We start from the raw sequence: 10,062 nt of genomic DNA, 5'->3' as shown, positions 1-10,062 counted from the left end.
GGGCCTCGTCTCTTTACCGAAGTTGTGCTCGATCTGGAGGGCTAGAAAAAAGAACAAAGACTTAATTAATATGTGTACATACCAAAACAATGAATGCATCAATTAGCTAGTCACCAGAAGCTTAACTAATATATATACCTGGCCAGACTCGGTTCGGTCACCGGAGACGTCATCACGGTCTCCTTGCACCGGCATTGTGTCACCGGAGCCGTCCTCACGGTCTCCTTCTTGCACCGACATTAGGTCACCGGAGCCATCATAATCATAGCCAGCTACTTCCAGACCATCGGTGTCATTGAGAAACAACGAGCAGACGGCATCACTTCCTCGTGCGATTATGTCCCCCAACAACTCTTCTTGTACTTCGTCTCGGGCGGTGTCCATAGTTTCTTCAAATATTTACAACATGGCAATTATTATTCAAACATGATAGATGGATATATTAGTGGCAAACGTAGAACTAATATTAATTAGTGGCCTCGACGCTGCTTCTCTAGGGTTTGGGGTGGCCTCGACAACACTTCAAGGATAAAAAAAGAAGAGGAAGAAGAAAAAAAAAGAGGATGATTTCTTCTCCTCTTTTTTTTCTTCTTCTTCCTCTTTTTTTTATCGGGAACGAGGGTCGTCGAGGGTCAGGGTCGCCGAGCGTTAGAGGAAACCCTAAATAGCAAGTATCGTGGGTGTGAGATACATGTGGCCGTCGGTGTCGGACACTACATCCCCCTCGTGTTGAAGTTATCGGGAGGGGGTATATCGACCCCCCCACGTGTTGAAGTTATCGGGAGGGGGTATATCGACCCCACCCCACGTGTTGAAGTTATCAGGAGTTTATATCGACACGACATACGTACATGCGGGAAAATAATATTATCAGGGAGGGGGTATATATATCGACCCCCCCCCTCGTGTTGATGTTATCGGGAGTTTATATCGACACGACATACGTACATGGGAAAATAATATTATCAGGGAGGGGGTATATCGACCCCCCCCCTCGTGTTGAAGTTATCGGGAGGCGGTATATCGACCCCCCCCCCATGTGTCGAAGAAAAAAAGAAGAAAAAAAGAGGGGAAGAAGAAAGGAATAGAGGAGAAGAAGAGAAAAAAAGAGGGGAAGAAGAAAATAATATTAATTCTATTTTTCTCTTCTTCTCCTCTATTCCTTTCTTCTTCTCCTCTTCTTTTTCTTCTTTTTTCTTCTTCTTATTTATTTCTCCTCGTCTTCCTCTCCCCTCTTCTTCTCCTTTCTTCCTCTTCTCATTTCCTTTTTCCTCTCATTCTTTTTCTTCTTCTTCCTTCTTAAAAATACATGAAGTAGTATTGCTTGTTTTTTTTAAAATAATGTTCAAACAGAAATTTTAGAAAAAAAAATAAAGCTTTTGCCTAATTCATTGTTCATATGAATATGCAAACGTTTGCATATTTACAATAATCAATATCACCAAAAAAATCTATGAACAGAAAAAATACATATAATCAGGAAAAAAACATATATGAATTTGCAAAAAACAGGGGGGGGGAAGAGGGGGGCGGTGCCGGCCCTGACCAAAGCGAGAGGCGACGGCGGCGCGGGGCGTCGACGGCGTCGGGGTGGCGACGCGGGGCGGCGACGGCGTAGGGGCGCGACGCGGGGCGGCGACGGCGTCGGGACGGTGCGGGGAGGTGACCGCGACGATGCGGGGTGGCGCGCAGCGACGGAGTCGGGGCGGCGCGGGGTGGCAACGGCATTTGGGTGGCGCGGGACGGCGACGGAGGCAGGGCGACGACGGTGACGGCGAGGCGCAGAGGGGCAGCCTGGCGGCGTCGGGCGGGGAAGACGAACTGAATGGAAATTTTCACAAGTGCTAGTTATATAGACGAAGCATTGGTCCCGGTTCGTGGCACCAACCGGGACCAATGCCACCTTTAGTCCCGGTTGGTGCCACCAACCGAGATCAAAGGCCGAAGCGGCGGCCTTTGGTCCCGGTTGGTGGCACCAACCGGGACTAAAGGGGGGCATTGGTCACGGTTTGTGCCATGAACCGTGACCAATGCCCCCTTTAGTCCCGGTTGGTGCCATCAACAGGGACCAAAGGCCTGCGCTGCCAAAGCCGCGGTGCGGTGGGATGTTTAGTCCCACCTCACTAGCTGAGGAGCGGCCGCACCTGTCTATAAGCGCTACCCCGCCCTCTCCATCGAACTCCTCAGAACTGCAGGCCTTTGGGCCTAATCTCACACCGCTATGCCTGTGGGCCTGCTGGGCCTTCTGCGGGCCTGAATCCTGGCCCATGGATGGGCTTCTAGTCGTATTCAGGCCGTGGTGGCCCAGTAGGTGTCATTTTTTACTATTTGTTTTTTCATTTCTACCTAGAACTAAATACTTATAGTTTTTTGGTGATTTTTTTCTTTTAGGTCACAAAAATTATAAACTTTCTGTTAGTGCCATTAGTTTTAAAATTTGAATAGTTTAAATTTGTGTAAATCACTAGTTTATGAATAACTTTACTATAAAATTTGATTTTTGATTCATTCTTTTTCCTGCTATTTAATATTACTGTGTTTTATCATTATACTCAATTTGGTAATTTTAGTTAGTCATAACAAATATTATAGGCATTTTTTTCTTTTTTGCTATTTATTTTTTCATTTCTACTTAGAACAAAATACTTATAGTTGTTTAGTGATTTCTTTTTTCTTTTTGGTCACAAAAATTATAAACTTTCTGCATTATTTATTTTCTTTTCTTTTTTGCTTTATTTCTTAATTCTTTTTGCTTTTATTTTTAGAAAAATTATAAACTTTCTGTTAGTGCCATTAGTTTTCAAATTTCAAAACACTTTTTTAGTTTTTTGTTTTCTTTGTTGCTTTATTTATTTTATTTTGTTTCTACTTACAACAAAATACTTATTGTTGCTATTTTTATTTTTTTTCAGTTTTTTTTGTTTTCTGTATTATTTATTTTCTTTTGTTTTTTCTTTATTTTTTAATTCTTTTTGCTTTTAGGTCAGCAAAATTGTAAACTTTCTCTTAGTGCCATTAGTTTTAGAAAAATTATAAACTTTCTGTTAGTGCCATTAGTTTTCAAATTTGAATAGTTAAAATTTGAATTCTTTGAAATTTGTGTGCATCACAAGTTAAAAAATGAACATAGATGCACCTATAGAGAAAATTCGACCTAAATTCATAGTTTTCAAATGAACTCTAAAAAATTTGGCATAGCATACTCGTGTGTTACAAAGTTGGCATGGTATCATCATAATAGTTGCGGGAGAAAGTCTTCACTTTTTCTTCGCTTGTGTCATTTGCTTATTGCGCCGTAACCATGGATAATCTTCATTGTTTATCAGGATGCTTGGGTCAGCCTTCACATTGAAGGGAGGAATTTCATTAAACTTTTCATAATCTTCAGACATGTCTGTCTTGCCCTCCACTCCCAGGATATCCCTTTTTCCTGAAAGAACTATGTGGCGCTTTGGCTCATCGTATGATGTATTTGCTTCCTTATCTTTTGTTTTTCTCGGTTTGGTAGACATGTCCTTCACATAGATAACCTGTGCCACATCATTGGCTAGGACGAACGGTTCATCAGTGTACCCAAGATTTTTCAGATCTACTGTTGTCATTCCGTACCGTGGGTCTACCTGTACCCCGCCGCCTGACAGATTGACCCATTTGCACTTAAACAAAGGGACCTTAAAATCATGTCCGTAGTCAAGTTCCCATATGTCCACTATGTAACCATAATATGTGTCCTTTCCGCTCTCGGTTCTGCATCAAAGCGGACACCGCTGTTTTGGTTGGTGCTCTTTCGATCTTGGGCGATCGTGTAAAATGTATTCCCATTTATCTCGTATCCTTTGTAAGTCAATACAGTCAAAGATGGTCCCCTGGACAACAAGTACAACTCATCACAAACAGTGTTGTCACCTCCGAGACGTGTTTCCAATCAACTGCTGAAAGTCCTGATGTGTTCACATGTAATCCAGTCGTCGCACTGCTCCGGGTGTTTGGAGCGCAGACTGTTCTTGTGTTCATCGACATACGGGGTCACCAAGGTAGAGTTCTATAGAACTGTGTAGTGTGCTTGAGACCAAGAATATCTGTCCCTACATATTATTGAGTCACTTCCAAGAGTGCCTTTTCCAGTCAGTCTCCCCTCATACCGTGATTTAGGGAGACCTATCTTCTTAAGGCCAGGAATGAAGTCAACTCAAAACCCGATAACATGCTCTGTTTGATGGCCCATGGAGATGCTTCCTTCTGTCCTAGCGCGGTTACGGACATATTTCTTTAGGACTCCCATGAACCACTCAAAGGGGAACATATTGTGTGGAAATACGGGCCCCAGGATGACAATCTTGTCGACTAGATGAACTAGGATGTGCGTCATGATATTGAAGAAGGATGGTGGGAACACCAGCTCGAAACTGACAAGACATTGCGCCACATCACTCCTTTGCCTTGGTACGATTTCTGGATCGATCACCTTCTGAGAGATTGCATTGAGGAATGCACATAGCTTCACAATGGCTAATCGGACGTTTTCCGGTAGAAGCCCCCTCAATGCAACCGGAAGCAGTTGCGTCATAATCATGTGGCAGTCATGAGACTTTAGGTTCTGAAACTTTTTCTCTGGCATATTTATTATTCCCTTTATATTCGACGAGAAGCCAGTCGTGACCTTCATACTGAGTAGGCATTCAAAGAAGATTTCTTTCTCTTCTTTCGTAAGAGCGTAGCTGGCAGGACCTTTATACTGCTTCGGAGGCATGCCGTCTTTTTCATGCAAACGTTGCAGGTCCTCCCGTGCCTCAGGTGTATCTTTTGTCTTCCCATACACGCCCAAGAAGCCTAGCAGGTTCACGCAAAGGTTCTTCCTCACGTGCATCACGTCGATTGAAGAGCGGACCTCTAGGTCTTTCCAGTAGGGTAGGTCCCAAAATATAGATTTCTTCTTCCACATGGGTGCGTGTCCCTCAGCGTCATTCGGAACAGCTAGTCCCCCGGGACCCTTTCCAAAGATTACGTGTAAATCATTGACCATAGCAAGTACGTGATCACCGGTACGCATGGCGGGCTTCTTCCGGTGATCTGCCTCGCCTTTGAAATGATCATGATTGGGGTGATTCTTCTTGTGATCTTGAAAATTTATTTAAGCCCCATGATGAATATGAGATTGATAATAGTGTTTGCAATATTATTGAAAGTGGGTTTGGAAGAGTGTCAACTTTAGATCCCACATATCTGGAGAATGTTCAATCTTATGAATTTTTTTATAAAGGTGGGTTTGGAGAGGTCATGACTTTAGTTAATGTTGATCCCACTATTTTGGAAGAATGTCAACTTTGCATGCATGTGGATCGTGTTGAAAATATTTTATGTGATAGCTATTTTATTGAATTTTCTTATGATCCTACATGTAATTATTATGAGAGAGGAAAATATGGTGGTAGAAATTTTCATGTTACTAAATTACCTCTCGTTATGTTGAGATTACTATTCTTTCTTTCCTCTTCCATGCATATGCTAGTTTTTGCTTGCCATGATAATTTGTTTTCCTATAAGATGCCTATGCATAGGAAGTATGTTAGACTTAAATGTGTTTGTCACATGTTTTATGATGCTCTCTTTGTGCTTCAATTCTTGTCTTTCATGTGAGCATCATTGAAATTATCAATGCCTAGCTAAAAAGGCTTTAAAGAAAAGCGCTTGTTGGGAGTCAACCCAATATTTTTCCTTGCTGTTATTAAATAAATAATTTATATAGATTCTGTTTTGGTTGTGTTTTTTGTGTTTAATTAGTGTTTGTGCCAAGTAGAACCGTTGGGAAGACTTGGGGAAAGTCTTGTTAATCTTGCTGTAAAAAAACAGAAACTTTAGCACTCACGAGAAGTGCTGTAATTTTTATTTGGAAAGTGATATTTAGTTAATTCTTTTCGAAGATGATTAATAGATAAATTCCTCACGTCCAGCAATTTATTTTAGAATTTTTGGGGTTCCAGATCTTGCGCTAGCTACAGATTACTACAGACTGTTCTGTTTTTGACAGATTCTGTTTTCCGTGTGTTGTTTGCTTTTTTTGATGAATCTATGGCTAGTAAAATAGTTTATAAACCATAGAGAAGTTGTAATACAGTAGGTTTAACACCAATATAAATAAATAATGAGTTCATTACAGTACCTTGAAGTGGTCTTTTGTTTTCTTTCGCTAACAGAGCTCACGAGATTTTCTACTTTATGTTTTGTGTTGTGAAGTTTTCAAGTTTTGGGTAAAGATTTGATGGATTATGGAACAAGGAGTGGCAAGAGCCTAAGCTTGGTGATGCCCACGGCACCCCCAAGATAATCTAAGGACACCTAAAATCCAAAGCTTGGGGATGCCCCGGAAGGCATCCCCTCTTTCGTCTACTTGTATCGGTAACTTTACTTGGAGCTATATTTTTATTCACCACATGATATGTGTTTTGCTTGGAGCGTCTTGTATGATTTGAGTCTTTATTTGTTAGTTTACCACAATCATCTTTGCTGTACACACCTTTTGAGAGAGAGACACATGATTCAGAAATTATTAGAATACTCTCTGTGCTTCACTTATACCTTTTGAGTTATATAGTTCTGCTCTAGTACTTCACTTATATCTTTTAGAGCACGGTGGTGGATTTGTTTTATAGAAACTAGTGATCTCTCATGCTTCACTTATATTATTTTGATATTCTTAAATAGCATGGTAATTTGCTTAAATAATCCTAATATGCTAGGTATACAAGATTAATAATAAAATTCTCTTATGAGTGTGTTGAATACTAAGAGAAGTTTGATGCTTGGTGATTGTTTTGAGATATGGAGGTAGTGATATTAAAGTTGTGCTAGTTGAGTAGTTGTGAAATTGAGAAATACTTGTGTTAAAGTTTGCAAGTCCCATAGCATGCACGTATGGTAAACGTTATGTAACAAATTTGAAACATGAGGTGTTCTTCGATTGTCCTCCTTATGAGTGGCGGTCGGGGACAAGCGATGATCTTTTCCTACCAATCTATCCCCCTAGGAGCATGCGCGTAGTGCTTGGTTTTGATGACTTGTAGATTTTTGCAATAAGTATGTGAGTTCTTTATGGCTAATGTTGAGTCCATGGATTATACGCACTCTCACCCTTCCATTATTGCTAGCCTCTTCAGTACCGTGCATTACCCTTTCTCACATTGAGAGTTGGTGCAAACTTCACCGGTGCATCCAAACCCCGTGATATGATATGCTCTTTCACACATAAACCTCCTTATATCTTCCTCAAAACAGCCACCATACCTACCTATTATGGCATTTCCATAGCCTTTCCGAGATATATTGCCATGCAACTTATCACCGTTTCGTTTATCATGACACGTTCATCATTGTCATATTGCTTTGCATGATCATGTAGTTGACATCGTATTTGTGGCAAAGCCACCATTCATAATTTTTCATACATGTCACACTTGATTCATTGCATATCCCGGTACACCGCAGGAGGCATTCATATAGAGTCATACCTTGTTCTAGTATCGAGTTGTAATCATTGAGTTGTAAATAAATAGAAGTGTGATGATCATCATTTAATAGAGCATTGTCCCAATAAAAAAAGAGAAAGGCCAAAAAATTGAAGGCCCAAAAAAAGAAATAAAAAGGGACAATGCTACTATCCTTTTTCCACACTTGTGCTTCAAAGTAGCACCATGATCTTCATGATAGAGAGTCTCTTCTTTTGTCACTTTCATATACTAGTGGGAATTTTTCATTATAGAACTTGGCTTGTATATTCCAACAATGGTCCTCCTCAAGTGCCCTAGGTCTTCCTGAGCAAGCAAGTTGGATGCACACCCACTAGTTTCTTTTGTTGAGCTTTCATACATTTATAGCTCTAGTGCATCCGTTGCATGGCAATCCCTACTCCTTGCATTAACATCAATCGATGAGCATCTCCATAGCTCATTGATTAGCATCGTTGATGTGAGACTTTCTCCTTTTTGTCTTCTCCACATAACCCCCATCATTATACTCTATTCCACCCATAGTTCTATATCCATGGCTCACGCTCATGTATTGCATGAAGGTTTATAAAGATTGAGATTACTAAATTATGAAACAATTGCTTGGCTTGTCATCAGGGTTGTGCATGATGAGAGCATTCTTGTGTGACGAAAATGGAGCATGACTAAACTATATGATTTTGTAGGGATGAACTTTCTTTGGCCATGTTATTTTGAGAAGACATAATTGCTTAGTTAGTATGCTTGAAGTATTATTATTTCTATGTCAATATTAAACTTTTATCTTGAATCTTTCGGATCTGAATATTCATGCCACAATTAAGGAGAGTTACATTGAAATTATGCCTAGTAGCATTCCACATCAAAAATTCTATTTTTATCATTTACCTACTCGAGGACGAGCAGGAATTAAGCTTGGGGATGCTTGATACGTCTCCAACGTATCTATAATTTTTGATTGCTCCATGCTATATTATCTACTGTTTTGGACATTATTAGGCTTTATTATCCACTTTTATATTATTTTTGGGACTAACCTATTAACCGGAGGCCCAGCCCTGGATTGCTGTTTTTTTTGCCTATTTTAGGGTTTCGAAGAAAAGGAATATCAAATGAAGTCCGAACGTAATGAAACCTTCAGGAACATGATTTTCTCACCGAACATGATCCAGGAGACTTGGACCCTACGTCAAGCAACCAACAGGGAGGCCACAAGGTAGGGGGCGCGCCTACCCCCCCCCCCCAGGAGTTGCCCTCCACCCTTGTGGGCCCCCTGTTGCTCCACCGACGTACTTCTTCCTCCTATATATACATACGTACCCCCAAACGATCAGATACGGAGCCAAAACCCTAATTCCACCGCCACAACTTTCTGTATTCCACGAGATCCCATCTTGGGGCCTGTTCCGGAGCTCCGCCGGAGGGGGCATCGATCACGGAGCACCTCTAGCGTTTCACACCTAACCCCTAACAGATCCCACCGGATCTTCCTCTAGGGGGTAGACAATGCCAATCATAATCAATTCCACCAGACAGAGTTCCGAGGAATTGTGAGGTGAAACTATCTCTGTCAGTTTTGAGAAGTGCAATAAAGTCGAGTTTTTGTTCTATCGATGTCTCTACAAGGAACCTTCTTTTAGCCAAGTCAGTCAGACCTCTGCTATTCCAAAAGATTCCTTTCATAGATCATCGTGGAATTTCTTTTTAAGCTTAACCCTAGCACTTCTCTGAACAGCCGAAGTCGGGTATACTTTACTCTTCCATGTTCGTTTGGGCTTACCCCCAGCCCCCGACGTGTCTATGTCCGAATGATGACTAGGGAGAATAACTTTTGCCGGTGAAGGCTCTACACTATCCTCAGTGTCCGAACCTAGTAAATCCCCATCAGCCTCTGAAGGAGGCATTAAATTATCACATAATCTTTCTAGGGCTGATATTCCTAATTGTTTCACTTCGTCATTATTCATGGGTTTAACCGCCGCTAGATTACGAATAATTTCAGAGGCCTGCTCCACTTCTAAGCCTAGTAGGTCATTAATAGACTTCGCAATTTCTGTTTCATTCAAACCCAATGAAACTCCTAGGTTGTTGGCCTTAGCTAAAATTTCATGTTCTGAAAAATGCATAATGGAACAACTTTTATTAACAGATATACCTGTAGTTGCGTCGACATCACGAAGCTTGGCCGCCCTCATGGCACGCCCATACTACGGGTCGTCAGCGTCTGGTTGGTCTTGGATCCGGTCACTAACACACCTGCCAGCCATCACTGGGTCCATGATATTGATGCTTCCATTGATATTGATGCTTTGAAGTTCGAATGAGTGTGATTTAGCATTTAGAAGTCAATCGATTTATATTTATGCGAGTGTTTGGCACTCCAAACCTGCCTCAAACGTGTGGGCAAGCGACCCGGTTAGTGACCAGTCAAAAACATCCGACCAGATGGGCGTCTCAAACCGGCCTCAAATGCCCGAGTTGACTGGCACTCGATGTAGCGACCCGACCCGAATGGATCAAAGTCTTTGTGCTTAAGTGTCATCCATGAATCGGTATGCTG

This window comes from Triticum urartu, chromosome 3 (genome assembly GCF_003073215.2).
Source record: "Triticum urartu cultivar G1812 chromosome 3, Tu2.1, whole genome shotgun sequence".
NCBI classification, from domain to species: Eukaryota; Viridiplantae; Streptophyta; class Magnoliopsida; order Poales; family Poaceae; genus Triticum; species Triticum urartu.
This window is presented reverse-complemented; position numbering follows the sequence as displayed.